The sequence below is a fragment of the Anthonomus grandis genome, chromosome 7, assembly GCF_022605725.1.
Source record: "Anthonomus grandis grandis chromosome 7, icAntGran1.3, whole genome shotgun sequence".
Lineage (NCBI taxonomy): Eukaryota > Metazoa > Arthropoda > Insecta > Coleoptera > Curculionidae > Anthonomus > Anthonomus grandis.
The window spans coordinates 8,450,789-8,473,509 of record NC_065552.1 but is presented as its reverse complement, the minus strand read 5'-3'; positions in this window follow the sequence as shown (position 1 = coordinate 8,473,509).

Sequence of the window (22,721 nt, the reverse complement as noted above, 5' to 3'; positions counted from 1 at the left end):
TCCGAGTTTTCAACTGTGCTTGATATCAAAAAGAATTGTCAAATTTTTAACTGAAAAAAAGCTATAGAATCGGTTATAAAGCCACCTGGGCAGTGGTATTTTAAGTTTGCTCCATGTAAAAGAATTTCAATTTTAAAGAAATGGAACTCAAAAGGAACTCAAGCAGTGTTCGTAAAGGGGAAAGAAAATTACAAAAGCGATTTCGGGATATACAAGTCCGTTTTGAAAAAAGGAAAAACCTTGGCTACCTTAAATTTGGAGCCTCTTCCTAAGGAATGTGCAGTAGAACCAGCCAAGCTTAAGGATGTGGATGCTTTATTAATAAAAAACATTTTGGTTTAGAGTGAAGAAACATTGAAGAGGTCGATTTAACATTTTATAAAAAAGTAATTGACAACGCCATTGAATCACTTCATGATACAGAAGTTGAAGAAGAAGAAGGAATGGAACCCATGGAAGAAGACGATGGACTAAGAATTTAGTTTTTAAGTTTCATTAAAAAAAAATATTTGTTTTTAAATTATAAACTTTTACTTATTTAAAACTCCCTAAATCCTACAGATACTGAAACAAAACTTTTTAGTTCCATGGTGCGGTAGCAAAACTTGTTATATCCCTATTATTTTTGTCCATAACTACTTCTTTTAAACAAAAATTTACTACTTGGTAACAAATATTTAAATAAACAGTTGTCATAAATGTGTATTTTCATTTTAAACCACAAAAATGTGTTCTTACAAGAAATCCGAAGTTTTTCTCTTCTCCTGTAAAATTGGTTAGCACGGATCTAAAGAGTTTTGGAATTGGGCGCCTCATTTCATTATATCTCTTAGAACAGGTGCTATAATAAAAATCATAGCACCCGTGAAAATATGTTTTATTTTTTTTGTAGAAATAAAGACTTACTTATATAACATTAAATTCAGAATAAAGCTTAATAATTGTAGGATACTGTCTATTTTTATATAGAATTATCTTTAAGATTTTGTTTTGGCACACCTTTAAGATCTACAATGCAGTTTTGCAAAGAACACCCCAAATTGGTAAACAGTATCTTAAAACAGACTCTACAAGGGAAATATAAACTATTTTCATTCTTTTTCCATTTAGAATGTTTCGAAGCTGGCAAACTTTGTAATATAGTTAAGTTTTTTCGCCGTTTCGATAGCATGCTTATTCCAGCGAAGATATTCATCAATATATAAGCCTTAATATTTAATTGTATTCGTTTTCTGTATACTTGGACAGATACAAGTAGTATTTAATAAATTACAGGTTGTGGCATGAATTTTAATATCAGATTGTTCGGGTTGATCGGCAGCCGTTAATGAAAATGTTATACATTTAGTTTTTATAACATTTAGGCTTATTTTATTGGTATTTTTGAATACGATTTTTCAAATATGATTTAAAAAGATTTAACAATAAACAAGGTTGAAAGAATAACGCTGAAATAGATATTTTTTAAGAATAGAAAATATTCTAAGTAAGTAGTATAGTTTTTTATTAGTATTTAAATTACTCATCCCTATATTTTACTAAAAATTCAAGTAAGCAAAACTTATAAACTTTACAAGAATATTAACATAATTAACAAAATTTATATAGTTAGATAATTATGTTAATATTTGCTTTAAAAATTAGAAATTTAGTAAAAATTATAATTAGTATAGTTTTAAGTGATAACCCGAATGATTTATAATTTTAGGAGTAGTTGTATATAATAATATACCCTAGCCGACAATGACAATTTTCGCTAGTTTATACCTCTAGTATAGATATAATTAATTACAGAATACTTATCATTTATTACAAATAGTATAATTAGCAATGTGGCTAGCTTTAAGTGCTTTAAGTGCCAACTAAATTAAATGTTAATTTAATGTATTACATAATTGCAAATGTAAATTAAATGGTTGCTATCAACCACCAAGGGATTTTCAACCACTGAAATTTATCCTTTCAATCCATATTTATTTAAAAATCTTTGCTGAAGCAGAAGTTAGGACCAAATCGAGATGATCTAATAGCTCAATCTGGTACATCCATATCTTAGTAGGAATTAACACCACAAGCACGAGAGAAGAAAACCATATAAAAACAAAAATTTATCAGCTTAAACCAAAAATAAAGTGTGAAACTGGAATAAAATATTACTTCAATTAACTCAATGCTGAGAATAGTAAATTCCACCCACCAAAGATTTGGATAGAAATGCAAAAACGATGAGACATGTGCTCGGTTTCTTGGACAAAAATGAAAATGATTCATTTTCCAATGCAGATCATTTTCTATATCAGAAAATGGATTTTGTGATTGAAAAGGGATGATGCCGCTTGCACCTACTCCAATTCACTATTTTTAACGTTTCTTCGTCGAGAATAGTAAATTAAATGTCAGCAATTTCTAGAATGTCAGTGCAGCTGTCAATTATAATATTAAAATATTTGCTGTGAATTATGTATTAATTAGGTAATATTTTAATAATAAAATATTGCAATACTTTAAGTGTTTTATATTTAATTTTTCATTGGATCAAATCTTCCCTTTTCTAATTCAGTGTAATAATCATTCCTTATAAAGGCAGGCTTAATTCAGAACTTCCAAATTTCAGTATTGTAGTTTTACCAATATTTAAGCAGTTTTAAATTGAGCTATACCATATATGGATTAGCCAATATTAATTATACAGGGTGATTCAAAAGTAAGCGGCATCCTTTCAGGGGCGTAATCCTTATATGAAAATAAGGCAAAAAGTTCATATTAATATCGGTTCGAAATTGCTTCCTAAGGGAGCTACGCCCTTTTGAATAGGACCCCTTGAAGACAATTTTTTCTCTATAACTTTAAAACCCTTTAGAATTGAATTTTGAAAATTGGTGTACTGCATAAACATTTCGTTTTGAATAAGATTCTAAATTCAAATTTTTTAAATTTTATTCAGGTGCGTCAGGCGGGGGTTGGTAAGGTTAAAACATCTCTTTTTCTTTTACTCTTTAGGTTATTGTGATTTTGTTTGAAAATTATAAAATTTTAGAGTCTTATACGTAAAAAAGGTACTCTTAGTTCAATTCGATAGAGCTTACCATTTACGAGAAAATCGATTTTGAAAATGTTCTGATTGCGTATGTTTAATACATAATAAAATTACTGGATATGCATTTAAAACGAAGTTGGCGGTTGTTTTTTGGTTTTTGGCATTTAAATGACTGATAAATGTTATTGTAAAATACAATTTACTTTGTTAAAGTAAAATTAGTTTCATAGAGTGTTTTACAAATTACTATTTATTATTAATAAGAAGGGCATTGCCTTTGTTGAGTTTGGTACTTTGTGTTTCTAAGTTTAAAAAGCAAACATGGATTTTACATATCAAGAACAAGCTGATATTCACATTATGTTTGGAAGACCATTTGGTAATTGTGTTGAAGCCAGACGATTATATCATGAGGCATTTCCTAATCGACGAGTGTCACACCGTACGGTTTTCGCAAGAGTAGATCGTAATTTAAGGGAAACAGGTAAATTCAAAAATGTGAGTAATATCGCATAATATCTACTTAAATTTTGCTTAAGGAACATTTCAAAGACAGAAAGTTGTTGGGCGACCAAGAAATGCCAGAACCCTAGCATTAGAAGAACGCGTGCTAGATCGTATTGAAGAAGATCCATCTTTGAGCACTCGCATCATCGCAAATCAAGAAGGGTCCTCTCAGTCAACCGTATGGAGAATTTTGCACGATATGTTACTCTACCCTTATCATATTCAACGGGTTCAGGCTTTGGAAGAGCGAGATTTCCTTCCTCGTGTACACTTCTGTAATTGGCTAGAAGAACACCGCGTTGCTTTTGAAAATTTTGAGAAGAAAATTTTATTTACTGACGAGGCCGGCTTCACAAGAAACGGAATTTTCAATTTCCACAACAACCACCTATGGACGGATGAGAATCCCCATGCTACGGTACAGAAGGCACATCAGCAGCAGTTTAGTTTAAATGTGTGGGCGGGAATAATCGATGGGCATTTAAAATGACCTGTATTTATGCCGCAACGACTTAATGGACAAATTTACACAATTTTTTTACAGAATGAATTACCACAAATATTAGAAAATCTACCACTTCAATTACGAGCACAAATGTGGTTTATGCACGATGGTGCTCCCCCACATTTTAGCATTCTCTCTAGAGAACATTTAAATAATACCTATAACCGCTGGATAGGTCGTGGGGGTCCAGTGCCATGACCACCACGGTCTCCTGACCTAAACCCCCTTGATTTTTATTTATGGGGACACCTAAAACAACTAGTTTATTCCCGCCCTATACCCAATATTGATGTTCTCAGGCAAAGAATAGAGGAAGGATTTCAGACAATTAAAAACAATCCAAGGATTCTAATAATGGTAATAATTTTGAACACTTTTTATAAGTTGTTAAATAAAATGTGAGTAAAAAGTGTCTTTTTTGTCGATCGTAATGCGAATTAATTTTCATCAATAAACATACGCAATCAGAACATTTTCAAAGTCGCTTTTCTTGTAAATGGTATGCTCTATCGAATTGAACTAAGAGTACCTTTTTTACGTATAAGACTCTAAAATTTTATAATTTTCAAACAAAATCAGAATAACCTAAAGAGTAAAAGAAAAAAAGATGTTTTTACCCTTACCAACCCCCGCATGTAACGCACCTGAATAAAATTTAAAAAATTTGAATTTAGAATCTTATTTACAATGAAATGTTTATGCAGAACACCAATTTTCAAAATTTAATTCTAAAGGGTTTTAAAGTTATAGAGAAAAAATTGTCTTCAAGGGGTCCTATTCAAAGGGACGTAGCTCCCTTAGGAAGCAATTTCGGACCCATATTAATATGAACTTTTTGCCTTATTTTTATACAAGGATTACGCTCCTGAAAGGATGCCGCTTACTTTTGAATCACCCTGTATAATGTTTGTAGATATTTTTGTAAATACGTATAAAAAAATCCTCTACAGTCTCTACGAACTGATTAAGGTAAGGTATCGAAGCCAAAAAGTTAAAATTACTATATAACGATATGCACGCCGACCATCATAAATTATATAAAGGCAAATGGGCTATACCATATTTCTCATAAAATAACTGGCCTGACAATAATCTGATCCGCAATACTTTACCCCGTTAATTGAGTTATCGTTAAGAAAATCTAAATTGGAAATACCACGGTTGCCTCCATTGTACTATACTCTACCATCATAATAAACAGTTAAAAATTTTAGCTTTTTAATTCGGACAACTCCGTAGGTATTTTATCAACTATACCTGACTTGTGGTCGTCCGTGGCCGCCTATAAAAAAAACCAATCGATTTGACTCACAGATTGATTGATGGTCTCATTATGCATCAGAAACTCATCGCGTTTAGCAAAAATTCCCCATAATTGAATCCCGAACATTGCACAACGAATTAAAATGAAATTAATTAAAAAACAAAACAAGCTTAAAGAGCCATTAAGTTAATCTGGTTTCGTGGAAAATGAAATAAATGAAATGTCGTAACTCGTTTTACGTTCTTCTCGATCATCTATTCTATGTAAATGAGTCCTAAGTTGTGGGAAACGGTTGCCATTGTGCAAGTACGATAATTTTCCAATAATATATGTTAAATTAGACATTACTGGCTTGTAAGAAAATAAACATTAGGTGTCCTTATAGGGATCATGCATAATGAGTTCGCTATTCAAGGATAAGTGATGTAAGTTAAGGTTAAACTTGTGTATGTATTAAATTCTTCGTCCTAATAAATTATCATTATATTGGCTTGAACTTTCAGTAATTTTCAGTAGATATTTCAGATAATTATTAAATTTATATAAAAGATAAATAATGCTTGTATGGACAAAATAAATTTTAGAATAAAATTTCTTGACGAATGTCAGACCAAAAAGTTTTTTAATTGCTTTAAAATATGCAGTTCTTCCTCATTCAATCAATTAAATGGATTAAGGAATTTTAATACAACGTTTTAATGGAATTTGCATTTTTTTAAATGTGATTTTATTAGGAGTCATATATGTTATTTTTAAGTTTGTATTATAAATGTCGAAAATTCATAGTATTTGTAAATTTTCATATTTTAAATATTTCGAATTCTTAAGGTTTTTTTATTTTATGTATTTATAACAGTTAAATTATAGTATTTTGCTTAGGATTAAAAAAAATTTTTGCAATTCCAAAATCTGCTATTTTTTAGGCAAAGTGTAGTTTTCCAGTAAATTAGGAAAGTTTAAGAATTCGGTTAATTATGATACTGTTTTAAAAATTTTTTACATGTTAAGACGTCTAAAGTATTTGAGGTGGATTATCTAAATATTACTGCACATATCATTGTTAATTCATTTATGTTGTCCTTTTATTATACACTTTATTTTACACATTGTCAACGAATGTATTAACAGAAATTACTTTACCGAATGCTGGATGAAGAAAGCCTTTGTGTTGCCATTGCCGAAAGTTCATAATCCAACAGAATTTGATCAGCTTAGATCTATTAGTATTCTACTAACTTTTTTTAACATTCTTCAATATATTCTGGATTATCTACTTGGTAGTTTTCCTCATAGTAATGATATTTTATCATATAAATAATATGGATTCAGAACGATTTATGGTTGCACTTCATCCATGATAGTTGTTCTAACGTAACGATAATGGTTATATCTCTGCATTGGTATTGTTCGACTACACTAAAGCTTTTGATTTCGTTAGCCACTCAATTTTAAACGTATGTATTGGCTTTTTTAATGCTGCTATTGATTTAATTGCGTCTTATTTACGAAATCGCATTCAGCATGTTAAAATAGATAAGGAGATATTTGATCCCTTGATAGTTAAAAGTAATATGCGTCAGGGTAGAATTTTGTAAGCCTTGTCTTTTATTATTTATACGACTAGAATTCATATCTTTAATTAAAGCATTATGCCCACCAGTTTTATGTTAAGAATATGCAATTATACTGAGATTAGCAACTTATTATATTTTTTCAAAGCATTTATCATAATAAATTCTTTTAAAATCATCTGTAATATTCAAATCAGCTAAATTGGCCGCCCCCAGTTGAATTTTTTTTCTCAAAAGGCTAGGCCAGAGACCTTATATCTGGCACTTAAAAGCTAGCGCAGTATCCCTTGCAATAATATTAAGGGGTGAATTTTAAGGGTAGTGGTAAGTTAATACGAGCTGCTTAGAGCACGGTTATTTCAAACTTCCATACAGAAAAAAAAATTTAGTGTCCAAAAAGAATTTTTATTATACATTTTCAACTTAAAACTTATATAAGTATACTCCAAAAATTTTTTTTTGATATAAATATTAGATTTATTGGTAACTGTTGATAAATGAAGTTGACCGATGTTCGAAAAAAGTTGAAATATCTTGGATTTTCTTAAAAAATCTTAAAAGTCAATTTATTTTTTAAATTTAGCCAATGTTGTATCTCTCACTGTTATCGATATACCAATTTAGGGTATGTAACCCTGTATAAAAACCAATAAAATAATTTAAAATAAAAACTATGTATATTTAATGTTTTTACCTGACATTTTAATGTTACATGGTTTAAGTTTTCTGCGTTAGCTTTTTGAGAAAAAAAATGCAACTTTACTGACCTGTAGGATACCAACTTTAATCCTAAGCATATTGGTCATTTAGTGTCATATGGTTATAGATATATTAACATGTGGAGCTATTTGATTATTTGCAGTTGAAAATGTAATTTATTGTGCCATTCACTTTTAGCAATGTGATTTTATTTTTGTATACTATTTAAGTCTTATGTTATGCCCAAGAATTGAATTTCCGAAAAAAAAAACGCAAATCTAGTTTTAAGCAAGAAATATCTCCCAAATCCAAAAAATTAATTTTATTTGATTATTTTAAACATTTTTTCGCAATTTGAAATGCACAGAACTAGCTCTGTACATTTTTTGGGTCACCAGTACTAAATCCTAATAATTTTAATTACGATATTTAACCATTTATCTTTATAAAAATGCAAGCTGAATTCGACTCTCATTTAGTTCGGTTGTTGGAGGCGCAAATTAAGCGCAGTTTAAGCGCACTTAGGGACGCAAATTTGTGCAAAGCCCAAACTATCTGCTAAATCTTACGAAGAATAAAGCGTTGATATAATAAATAAAATTCGTGTGGAAAAGTTAATTAAAGAATGCAAAGAAGATTTTAATGCCATAATATATTTTGTTTCTATGGATGAAGTGTTTCCCATAGTGCATCAGGCACATATTTTTATGGGTCATAAACGACGTAAAGATATGCCTCGGCTCTACTTTTTTCACACTGTTATTGAAAAACATTGAACAATTATTCATTTTGATAATAGCCGTGAATTTTCCAACTAAGTCATTAATAATTTAAAATGTCAGTCTCATTTGAAAATCGTTCATGGAAACCCGCGTCAGTCACAAAGTCAAGGATCTGTGGAACGGTGTAACAGAGATGTGCGAGATGCTCCTATATATTGGTTATCCGATGAAAATGCTAAACACTGGGCCGATGGACTGTGTTTCGTCCAGTCAAAAAAAAAATAGAAACTACGACACTGCAATTAAGCGATCCCCATACGAAGTTATGTTTAGTTGCGTTTAGAGAAATAGTTTAAAGGATACTGACTTGTCTCAAGATTTACTGGCTTTATTTGAAGACGATCTCGAAAAACTGTTAAATGAAAGAACCAAAATTCAAACTACTATAGCATCTATAGATAAAATTGAATGAAAATGCAATGAGGACAACATGGCCTATACTGAAGTGCAACTGTCTATTATCGATAAGAAAAATATGGCGAATCGTGAATTGCAGAATTTTATTTAAGATATAGAGAAAGAAGAAAAACTAACTTCTAAACTAAATATAGTCATTGAAAGTACGAGAAGTCAAAGTGAACGTTTATTATATACCGTATGTCAAAAACCTATCACTACCTTGGCAAACTGCTCAAAGTGTAAAGGGAAAAGTAAGTAACGAATTCTAATCAGAGTCTCAATGTTTTCTTTGCCGACGTTCCTGCGATTTATTTCAAATCGTGAAAATGCAAAAGAGCTTAGCGATAACGTCCTTGTACGAATACCAGACGTGGATCGTAGCAGAGTAGCACTAATGTGATGGCACTTGTTCAATCAATTGATGACGGATTTTCCAAGTTAGCAACAAACTTTATATTTAATTTATTCCGTTACTGCGCGCTGCACTGATTAAAGGAAAGAAGTAGAATTAATGCCGGCCATTTAGAAATATTTAAAACTATTTTATTTTTGCTCTTAGAATAGGTTACATCAATTTCTACTTTCCAGTTTTTATCCAAAATCCAACACAAATAAGTTAACTTAACATTATTATATGTGAAATTTTTAAAAATGTATGTAAGTTTGACAACAGAGAATCGGTAAATATTTTTGTAAACAAAACAGCCCCTTGCCTCTGAGTACATACTAAACTCAAACAAAGTGGTTGTTTACTGAATCTAGTCTTTCAATGCTCTAAGATTATTATTGTTGCAGTTGCGCAGTTGGTATTTCAAGCTCCAATGGAGGATGGTTATTGGTTAGGTTATTATCCATGGGAACCAAGTAGCAACATCTGGTATGCAGACATTTATTTTCGATAGATGCAGAAAAAGGTCAAGAAGAACAGGGTTTATATTTGGAATATTATTGAGCTGAAACAAGTTTCAGGCATGCGCATGACTTTATTAAATTTAACTGGTGGTACATAGTTGTTGAGTATAATATAAGTAAGTAATAGAGCAAAGATCATCAATGGACCATGCGGCTTTAGAAAGTCACTCAGAATATAAATCTTTAGCTCGAAAAATTCATCCATTATTCCAAAGATGCTGGTCATACACTTTTATAAAAGGAAAAAAACGAAATCTACAGCATCACAAATACATTTAATAAAATTCAAAGGTTACATGTTTCGCTCGACTAAGAGCATCATCAGACTTAAACAATAATTAAAATTATGTAACCCGAAAAAAAGAAAATTCAACAAAAACTTACCATAACATACACAAAACACCTGACTTATAAGTAAACAAACCTTACAACAAAGTGGCACTATCTATGTGCTATATATGGTTATAACTAAAACTTCTATATTATATATACTTTGATATTTCTCTAATGGATGGTAAATAAACATATCCTAGGACCATCTGATGATTTTCTGTTTCTATTTTTACAAATTCCTATTTAATGTTGCCCTGAGGTGAAATGCCACCTTATTATTAATATGTAAACTGCTACTAAGATGCCTCTAAGACATTAAGCGTTATTTGTGGCAGCAGTTACATTAAAACAAAAGGTTAAAACATTGGACTTATTAAGGATCAGCTTGATTCTGAGACCACAAACATTCTCATAATACACATTCAGTTTTCTTTTTGATTTTGCTAGTGATGCTCTGAAGGAGCCTGGACCATTCGGTAGTTTTTTGTGCACAATTCGAGGCAGTTCCTTGACATACTTCATCATGATATCACTCTCCCCACCATCTTGTGCTGTAACATTTTTTAAAATGTTACAGCACATATTTTTCTAGCTCTCGCTGTTTTGGGGTTAAATCAAATACTAAATAATATTGTTTACTTTTAAGTAAGTTAGTGGCGGTTTCGTATTACATTCTGCACTTCATATAAAGAGGTCAAAATTATTCTAAGAGGGCGAGTATTCCTACTATCGATCATGCAGTTTGATAAGCAATTCAATATCTACAGAAGAGAGGGAGGAATATATTAAGCTTGGTGCAGTTTTCTCTATTAGATAGCACTATGGTCCTACAAATTGACAAATCACCTAGTTGCCATGAGTACAGGGAACTCTAATCATCTCATTATTCTTGGTTTTGAAGTTCTTAAAGATTACTGTCTTATTGCATGTATTAAGTATATTGTACATGGTAAAAATTTTGTTGAAATATTTCAGCAATCTAAGAAGAACTTCGGGAGAAGATGCTAACCTTGATAGATCATTCTTCGAAAAAAAACTCTTGAAAACTCCATCAAAGCCTCTCATCAAAATAGGATCGTATGGTATTGCAACAAAAGTTTGCTCATTTTAATCTTTTTGAAATGTGGCAGAATTTTTAAGATTAACTTTAAACCTATGTCTTCTAATCAGCTTATCAATAATCTTATCGTTATAACCCAATAATCTTATCGACATGACCCTAGCAATTGTTTTAATTGTTGCTTTTTCTTTATTAAATCTGCTATTAGTTAGAGAAAATGAGACCAAACGATGTACCAAACAATGCATGCTAGCTATTTTATGTTGAAAACAATGGTTAGAATCACTAGTTATGTATCTAAACGTATTTGTTTCTTTTCTATAAACATCAAATTCTAACTTATTATTATTTTTGATGACAAAAGTATTTAAGAATGGAAGTTGGTTATTTGTTTCTTGTTCGAAGCTAAATTAAATAGATGGAAAACAGTAATTGACTTGTTCTACAAAATTATTAATATTGCACTTGCTTTTGTCGAACACAGCAAACACATCATCAACATATCTTAACCAAACTCGTGGGAAGTTTGAATTACCCATGGCTGTACCTTCCAGTTGTTCATAGTTGTTATATTAAAAAATATTTTGTGACATACACATTTTTGTTAATTTAATTATTTCTTGGATATTATCGAAACCACTACTTTCCAGAAATTCAATCAGATATTCCAATGTTAAAAAAGATAAATCGAAAGAAACAAGAGTTTCATTTTCAAACAAGTATTTTATTTTTAATTGAAGCAGCACACCAAAGGTTCCAACCATAGTACTATGACCATAGGGTACTGCTACGAATGCTTGAATCTTGAGGTTTTTGAGATCCCTCATTAAGTCAATCAAATTAATTAAAGTATCCATCAGTTTTCAATTCACAAACACCATCTATCATCATCATCCGAGATCTCATTTCTCCCAGGGATTTTTAATTTAGTTTGAACTAAAAATTACTGTGAATTTAACAGTGGAAACGGAGAAATGGAAGCGGCATAAAGATATACCCGCGCGACGCGGCGTCCTTTCTATAAATGGACCTACCGCATTACAAAAACCGCACGAAACCGCTATGGAAAAGAGCAGGCAAACGTGCTGTTTATAAATGAGGCTCGAATAGTACGAAAAAGGCGTTTTCCATTCATATATTACTTAAGAAAACGGAAAAAGTGCGGGGACGTGCCCACCGGTAAGGTCCAATTAGTAACGCTCAGTATTTTTTCCCGGGCTCATATATTTTCGCTCGCCGGCTATACCTTTTGCATTTTAAGGAGATTCTCGAGAAATTTACCTAAAAGTAGTAAAAAACCTTAAAATCCTAAGACTTCCTTCTGTTTTCTATTTGCTAAGCATTTTATTTTAATAACGCTTGTGATGTCATTATTATGCTACGATATGAAAAGGTACCAATGTCATTTATTATGCTACGATATGAAAAGGTACCAACTATTACATAAAATGGAACCATTCACAAAATGTTTTAGTTCTATATTACCTAAGAGACAGCAAGACAACAATAAATATTCAAACATATATGTTTAGAGGAATTGAAAATTAATGTAACTCAAACAATACCAATATACAATAATAGAACTATAGTGAGAACAATATCATTTGATGTAGAATCTCTGAAGATTTTTTTAAACAGAGATCGGTTATGTTCAGTAAACAATAAATAATAAAAATTGTTTATTGATTGTTAAATATACATACTTATAAATAAAATAATAAATAATTAAACTATAAGCTATTCGGAATAAAAAGCTACATCAGCTTGCCTCCGAGAAGAGACAGCTGCTACGAAAAATTATATATAAAAGAAATACATGGCGGGACAGAAGATATACATACAAAAGTAAACATGGCGAAAAAGAAATTAAAGAGAAAAGGAAAAGAGAGAAAAAGAGAGAGAGTAAATAAAAAAATCAAAAGATCAGATAGAAATGAGATCGCATCGTGAGTGCAAATTAATGCTCTTCAACTAATTTGGCTATAAAGTTTCTTTTCAAGACTGGTATCGATAAAAGAAAATCTATTATTTTGTTTTTACTAATTCTAGAGGCAATTTCCTAAAATTAATGACTTCTAATACTGCCGAATTTATAGTGGGCTGTCCACTCATATTAAGCCACCCTATTTCGGTATATTTGTGAGATATTCTTTGTCTGCCTAATGCCAAATATAAGTCTCACAGAGCAATTTTGCACTTTTTGAACCCTTTTTATATCCAGGCAGTCAACTACAAGCCTCTATACGTCATCAGTAATGTTAACAAATTATAAATTTGTTATCTCACAAAGCTTTAGCCCTAGTTTCAACATCAAATATGCCCTTTTTAAACATATGTTTTTGAATTTTAATTTATAATACATTATAAAGCCTAGATTTTTTGACCGTTTTCTTAAATTCTCTTATATTGTTGCCGAGTTTAACTTTTATTCTGTTCTGTAAGCGGTTTTTATAAGTTGCATTGGAGAACAGAATGACATGTGATTTTTTGGGATTTATTTTAAGATTTATGTAATTCCCCTGCAATAATTTGATTTTAAATAGGCGAAAGAACATAAAGTCTCAGTTTCAGTTTCATATGATAAATTAATTCTTAAGCTGGTCGCATGTTTCGCTCAAGTTTAAATAAAGTGTTAAGCATCATTAGACCTGATCAGCGGAAGACTAACACACACCTGTAACCAACCAGCTATATGATACCACTGAAAGTGTTATAGTGTTATCATATAAAGCAAAACATGTAACTGTTTTAAAAATGTATTTATTATATGACTTTTAAACCGAGACTTTGTATTTTTTCGCCAATTTAAAATTATATTGGGGTATTTTGAGCAAAATGGACGAATTTTTGCAATCAATAATAGCTAAACTAAGTATGACTGATGAATAAATTTGACTATCGTCTGCATAGAGATTCCGACTGTTTAGAAGGAATAATATTAAATCTATAATTATTGTTGATTATCTGATTGTCCATAGTTTTTTCCAAAAATTTTGAGAAAGTTTGCAAGATTCATCTTTATCTAAGTTGACTTAATTCAGTAGGGTTACCAACTTTAGCCAGAGGCAAAACAATAACTATTTTCAAGTTTTTTGGAAAGTATGAGTTCTCAATACAACTAATGTCTGTTATTTAGGGTATTATTAAATAACAGTAAAGAGAGGAAAGTGTGATATTTAACTTATCTGCACCGAAAGCTTTAGATTTTATATTCCGATTTAATTTATAAATTAATTCTTCATCAGCAAGAGTAAATTGAAAAGTTATGATATGAAATTATTTATTATTATAAAAATTCAGTAAATTAGGTTTAGGATTTCTATTATTTTGTTCTATTTCAGATACTTTTTGTTTAACTGGTCTACAAATAATTGATATTTAAAAAAACGACTGCTCTATATGTGAAACATCCTTCAAACAGCCCTGGTGTGAAGAAATAGAAAATATGGTTTTCTGGTTAAGGTTAAGATTATGTACTGTAGTTCTTGATACTCTAACAAATAGAGTGGGGAATCATTTCTAGGAATGCGATGAAAAAATAAGCCAAAATGATATATTTACACAACTCGAAATTCATATTCTAGGATTTCATGTGTTACATGTCTAGGACTTTCCATAATGTGGTCAAACTTTCTGCCTTCGTATATAAAGAGCATGCAAGAAGTTCTTTGAATCTCTGCTTTAAGAAAGTTGTATGATACCAAGTTAGAGTAGTTAAGCTGAAAATAAGAGATTCAACCAATTAATATTTAATATGTTGGGAAAGTAAGTATCTTAAAAGGTATATGATTTTTACTATAAGATTTACAGAGGTTAATTCCTTAGCATCAAAAACAAGCCCTAAATTTCTAGCTTGTTTCATAGATAGAAGGACAAATTAGAGAAATTAAATTTGGCTTTAATGGACTCAGATTCAATCGTGAAGTGAACACTCTTCCTTGCATTGAGCAACAAGCCATGCCCAGATGACTGAGTATTGCCTAAGCCGGCATCTTCAGACCTGAATGCAAATAGAAGTTAAGTATCAGCCTGGTGAATTTAGCCTTTAAAGAAGCAATCGACAATCCACTCACTTTCACAATCTGATTCTTAAATCTGACATATGTCAAAAACTACCTACAGATACAAGCAGAGAACCCAGAATAATGCATCTGTGCCGGCACTATCTCATGACTGATGAGATCAAATGCCTTGCTAAAGTCTAGCAATACAAGACAGGAGATAACTGAGGCATCTATGTTCGTGCAGATGTCATTATTAACCTTGCTAAGTGCAATAATTTACTGTGACAAGCCCTGAAACCTGACTGAATTATAAGCGATATGAGTCTAGGTGCAACAAAGTCATTGATCATGTCCAATATGCATAAATGTGGCATTTTCTTATAGATTGATAAAATGATTATAGGTCTAAGTTCATTAAATAAGGTAATCTTTGCTACTTTGCAAAAAGTTTTTGCTACTGCAGTTTTTCACAAACAAATATTTTAAAAAGTCACTTGAAACAGACAGAGATTTCAATGTGGAAAATCTCCAAAAATATGACCCTCCAGTCTTTTTTTTCATTTGAGCCAGACACAGTTCTAAACATAGAAAAGTCCGAAAAATATGGTTTTTCGCTTCTTTTCTCCTTATTGAATAATTTCCTTGTTTGCTTTCAGAGGCTACGTCATTGAGTTTTGAGATACTTACGTCATAATAAAAATATCATGTAATATCATTTATTCATACTAAATAGGAAAATTATTATCAGTGCTTAGCTGCTCAGAATTAATTAAATAGTTATATGGTTCTCTTCCAGACAGTTGAAACAAGACCAAATTTAAGTGCTAAACGTAAAAAATTATTAGAGCTAGAGAGAACTACTATGAAACCTAGTGAGATTGTATCTTTGATATTTTTGGTTAGGCTAAAAAGAATGATATCATATTCAACCATCAGCTGCCTATAATTAATAAAATTTATTTCAAACTCTCAGGTTCAGGCACTTGAAACAGGAAAAGACTTAAATGTAGGAAAGCTCGAAAAAGATAAAAACTATTCCCTAAGCTCTTTTTTCCTTATCAATTAATTGCCATGTTTGCTTTACAGGATTCATCATTGAGTCTAAGGTAGTTCTATCACAATAAAAATGTCATGAAATCCTTTCTTTATACTAAATAGGAAAGTTACTATCGATGCCTAACTGCCTGGAATTACTTAGAATAAATATATAGTTGTCTTCCAGGCAGTTGAAACAAAAATAGATTTAACTACTGAGAGTGCAAAATTATCGCCGATCAGAATCAGCAAAATAAGTTTTTTTTCTTTAAGATGATTAAAACTCAAAGAAACTTAAAACATGAAGTATCCTAAGTAAATAATAATTTAAAAAAACTAAAAGAACACGCTTTTATTGCTAATCGAACTAAAAGTAGAAAATAATTTTTAATTACAAAGAGATGTTATTATAGTAGTAGAAGGTCGGTCGAGTCATCATATTTAATCATAATTAATTACCTCAAATAAAAATCATATTAAAACTTAAGCTAGTAACAGAATAATTCAAGTCAAAGTAAAAAGCGGGGGGTGTATTTAAACATTATAAAAAAAAACAAAAAAAAAAAAAAAAATTTTTTTTTTTGGTAAACATTTTCATAATTCTTCTCTCATAGATAGTTGCCAATAGAATAATTGTCATATTTAATATATCGAGCATCCCACGTTTTTTACGATTTATGATTTGAATTATTCTGTTAATAACTTAAATTTTATTATTATTTTTATTTGAGGTAATTAATTATGATTGATTGTCCGACCTTCTACTACTGTAATAAAAATACTTTGTTATTTTACACTTTACTAAAATTATTTTCTACTTTTTACTTTGATTGGCAATAAACGATTATTTTAAATTTTAAACAATTATTTATTATCTTGTTGAAAGCATCTCATCTTACCTAGATACTTTCAGGGGCGGTTCTTCAAACTTGCGGCATGTTCAAACTTTTCACACTCTTATTATTTAAATCGATGAAATGAACGATAAATAAAAAATATAATGAATTTTACGTACAATTAAGCAAAATTCTGCTTGCTGTCGGTACAACTATAAACAGACTCATTTAAATGTCATTGATCATATATTGTTATTGAACGTTAACCAAACTTGTGTGTCAGTGTAAATAAAAAAGAATTTATTCATTCTGGCAGTCCCAATAAGGATAATAGAAAGCTGTTATCAAATTATTGCATTGTCATCGGTCTGATATATGTGCAAACTTTCAGGTTGATTAGACTTTTAAAAACCAATAAAAATTAAGCTCAAAGATTCCGTTACATATATACACACATACATACCTAGATACAACCCGAGCTAATAAAAACATGTTAAAAAGATTGTTGCTCTAGGAATTCTTGGAGAGGTTTAGAAGAATGATATTATGATCAACCATCAACTACGTGGAATTGATACAATTTGTCTGTTTCCTTCGGGTACTTGAAGCAGAAGGATACCTAAATATACAAGAGTCGAAAAAAGATGATACATCAGTTCTTTTTGTGTAATTTCCATGTTTGGTCCTACATCAGTAAGTTTGAGATAGTTATGCTACGATAGAAACATTCTCAAAGATTCTCTAGTTATAATAAATAAAAATACTACTATCAATGTTTAATTACCTGAAACAACTAAAATATTTCTTTTCTGTTTTTTCAGACACTAAAAACAAAATTAGCTTTAAAAATTAAGAGTCATTAGAGATATCATTTCTCTTTAAAATTAAAGGCTATATCAGAAAGTTGACTACTTTCACTGCCTGGAATTAGCAAAATATTTATTTTACTTTCATGCAGCTGACATAGAGAGAGACTTAAAAGCATGGCAAATTCTAATAGAGATTGATTTTCTGCCAATACTTTGAGAAGAGATTATCATTTAGTTCTTTTTTTATTCTTCACAGATCACGTCAATAAGCTTAAAGTAGTTATGTCATAATAGATACATTATGGAATATCCTTATTTCATATTAAGAAAGAAGCAGATTAAAAAAAAAATAAATGGTAATTTTCGGAGAAATAAAGTAAAAGAGAGAGAAGAGTTTATCTTGAAAAATGTGTTTGATTAGTAGTCCCTGGATGGCGAGAAGAGATATTAAGAAGAGCGTTGCAACTTGAAATAATGAGTTCCGGACGTGACGTCATTAGTGGCCCGGCCGGTTATTTATGTTTTCCTATTTTGATCTCTCGCGAGGGATGCGAAAATTAACACTCCGCTCGTGTCCATACCGGACTTAAATGGAATAACTTGCCCCCGCCACGCCTATTAACTTTAAGTTTCCATCTTTCAGTTAGTTAGTAATTCCGAGTGGCGTTTCATATAAATAGGAAATTTCGCGCTGAAATTAACTTGGGAATAAGCCACCGGCGCACCGTGTATATTTTCCTTTATTTTCTTTTGGTTTTTCTGTAATTCCAACGAAGAAAGTTTCAATAAGTTTCAAGAGCGGTCGTCTTCTAAATAAGCTCAATTTTATATATATTGTGCTGGACCCTTCATTAAGTCGGTCTATGAAAAGTGTGAAAATGAATAAATGAGAACTTGTTTAAAATCCATCTAAGATGATCAGTATAATTTAGAAAAAGAAACTTAAATTATAAAAATTTAGGATTTTTCAAAAATTATGGAAAAGACGTAAAAGTGGAAGAAATTAATAATCATCTGGTAGGGTAGTTAGATTTCAATATAAAAGATGTTTTTGTTTATTTTTTTTTTTATTTTCCTGGGAGCGTCTTAAATTTTACGCTAATTTAAGTTTATCCATTTCTTTTATCTCAGTTCTTCTACTGAGTTTCTTAACATTTTCTTAAACTTTTTTAAAAATTTTTCTAGGAGATAAGATTTCACCTAATCTGACCTAGACTGGACGGCTAGATCACCTGATTTAAGTCCTATGGATTTCTTTTTTCTGGAATGATTTAAAACGACGCGTTTACGATACCCCAGTGCAAACTGAAAGTGATCTTCGATAAAGAATTGTTTACCATTAGCGAGGAATAAAAGATTACATCTAAATTATTTTAAGAGTGCAGCAAGGATTAGTTTGTCGAGCTCGAGAGTAACCAGCAAGGTGATACTCGCTTTGAGCAGTTTTTTTAATTAGTTTTTTCTTTTATTAGTTTTATTACGCATTTGGTATTGTTATAAAACATAGCAACACTACTCAGATATTATTTAAAGCAAGTGATTCTTATGTTATACATATGTTTTATCATCATGGAACAAATAATGCATTGGAACTATGATAAGTTACGCACCGAACTAGTGCTGTAAGTGGTGCCCTTTTAAAATTTGGCCATAAAAAGTAACAGAACCTTGTTTTTTATACTAGAAAACCTTCCTATATCGAGTTTTATCCAAAAATATTAAATTCTTTAATTTGAGATTTCTCAGCATTTTGCAGATACCCTATATATAAATAATAAATATGCAGTACACAGTGTGTAAATAAAAAAAAACTAGAGTTTAAACTACACAAAGTAAACTTAACAAAACAATATAAAAATAAAAAAAATATTTCAATAAAAGCGGTATAAATAAAATGATTAGAAAGTTAACTTTTATTAATACAATGTAGAAACAAAACTTGCATAAATAAAATGAAAAAAATATTCAAAAATACTAACACTGATCGAAAACAAATTTTTTCAAGAGGCTATCATAACTCTTTATGAATATTGCTAACTTGTTAAGTTCAGATAATCCTTTATGCAAAACTCAGTTAAGCATTTGGATTGAATTGCACCGACCTGACAAATTAAAATCTGTTCGATTTAATATGTTATAATTATTATATTTTAAAGAATTTTTAAGAGAAAGGGAAAAAGAAAGAAAACTTGATTTTTTTCAGTTTAAACTGGTTATGTTAACAAAAAGATAATCCAAACAAATATAGTAGAATTATAAAGAAAAATAATTTCTAGCTTATTAAAGCATAAAAATAAAAAAAACCTGAAGAAAAAAAATCATTAATAAATATTTTAAGAAAATAATAAAAATGTTCAATTTAGGTCATTCTAACTTAAAAAATCGGGTCGAGAAAACCTAGAGAGACTAAAAAATTGACTGTCTTAGAATATGTAGCTACTTATTTACCTTTTGAGTTAAATTAGTTAAAACCCAAGTTAATACATTGATTTCCAGCACCCATGATATATGTTGACTAGACGTCTATATAATGTGTCAAGTTGATTTTTTTTTAGCGAAACAACGAAACAGTTAATTTCACTTTAATGTTTTTTAGTCTGTTCTGAATCGTAGACCTCCAGGCATAAACATTTATTGTCGTACATAATTCTATAAGTTGGTAAAAGCTCATCATTTCGAGTTTCATCAAAAAGATAACCTGAATTCAGAAGTATAAAATGTTTGAAACTTACAGTTTAAGAACATTTAAAATATAAGAAATCTTTAAAAAATCTAAAAAAAGGCAATTTCAGGAACGTTCAAGTTTTGTACATTTCTAAAAATCTTACTTTTTTTAGGTTTCTTTGGAACTTTTTAGATTCACTCAAATTTAACCTTCTAAATTTAATTTTCTATTTCTTCAAATTTGATTCCTCCTACTTGAAATTAATTACAATTTCTTGAATTTTTTATGATTATATTTTTCTTGATTTTTATGAGGGCTTTCTAGGTCTAGATGAGTTGCTTTGAATTTTTTTAGATTTTATAGGCTTAATTTTTTCAAAATGTAAGTTTTTCTGCCTTTTCAAAATTTTTAATAAAAGTTAAAAAATTGGGTTTAGTTGAATCTTCAAGGTTGCCTTAAATCTTAAAATTTAAATCTTATTTAATTTCTCATTGAGTTTTTCTTATGTTTAGTATAGGCAATTTATTGGAGAAAAATAAAATAATTTATTAATTTAAACTTACACGTCTTTGATAATAGAGAATGGAGAAACAGTAGCTAAAATCTTACTTTAATCTAAAGGCGTATACTAGTGTATACGACTATCAATTTTTTTTTTGGGTGCAGAAATACCCTAAAGCATATAACTGAAGTTCATAAGTAAATTCTTAAGATAAATAGAGAATGACAATGCCAGACACGGGAAACTGTTATAGAAATGACAATTCGTTTTTTATTTATTAATACACAAGTCGTAAGGAGGGCGCAATAGGCATTATTTTTCTTGCCTTTGCTTTCTTTTGTGGAGTTGTGTTTATATCTTTTGTGTTTTGTAGTTTATATTATATTAAACATTCTGTTAAAATGGTGTAATACTGTTGTGTACCTGGCTGTAAAAACACCAACAAAGAGAGTCAATCTCATACGTTTCCCAAGGATCTAGAGGTAAGTTTTTGTATGTAAAATATTTACCCATATTAGCTGTTGAGTACTAGCTAAAAATTAAGTACTATGTAACGAAAACCTTAAGAAAATTATACTAATCCAATATTTAAATAACTTGATCAAACAACCGCATAAAATATTGGGTCAATAACCCAATGTTTCAATCAACAATTATAAATATTACTATTTTTTGATTTGATTCTGCTTATTAAATAAAGAACTTTTTTGGTAAACGCTCTAGCTGCTGTATTTTCTGACCATTGAAAATTACAAAATAGGCAAATTATTAGGATTAGTATAATTTTTTATATATTTTTATATGTTCTGCGTACTTAATTTCTTCATCATTAAATTTCTAATCCCTTATTTTAATTCCAGCTACTTATTGATACCTACAGATTTGCAAAGAAAATCAATAAAAACAGTCAGAAGTTCATATCGTGTATGTCATAAAACCAGAAAGCCTTTTTATTTGAACTCGACGAAAGTCACTTATAAAAACTGATGCTATTCCCACTTTATTCTGGTGGTAAGTCTTATATTTGCAAATCATGTAGTTATATAAATCTATACTAAGACTTAAATATTGATTGATTTAGAATTTAGAAATAATATTCTACTTTTTATTTTATTCTCCTGCAGAATCAAGTACTTGGGACACGGTATAAGAACTGCTTCCTAATTCATCCATTATTTAAGTCACAAATCAAGAAACAGTAACTGTAACTTCTGGGATTAGCCAACAAGAAGCTAATATTTTTGTTAAATCATCTTCTCCTGAAAGAACACCACAAAAAATGTCTAAGGATAAATGCTCTGTATCTACACCTGCTAAGATTTCAAGTGAGTATTATTGCTAATATATTGTTTAGAAATGAATAAAGCTCAATCGTTAGATCCTCATTACACTCTATTTATTGATTGAAATATATTATTATGTCATAAAATGACAGAAAAAGGAATATGCATCTGTGATGGCATTATTTTATGTGATTTTTTTCTCACAATGAAAAAATGACAATTTTATTTCTTTTTATGTGAGAAGAAAATACAATTAAAATATATTGGATGATATAAAACTAAAACCCTTTAAAAATAAATTTAGGGTTTATCAAACTTTTTTATATGAAACAAAAATGTCATAAGGTTTATCTGTGATATTAAGATTTATTAATTATTTGTAGCTTATTTGGATTCCTATTTATGTGTGTGAGTACATGTTTAAATATATTGGAATATGCTATTAAATTTGTTGACAAGATTTTGTGGTGAAATGTCTATTCAAATTCTATTAAATTAAATATAAGTTCTCTATGGTA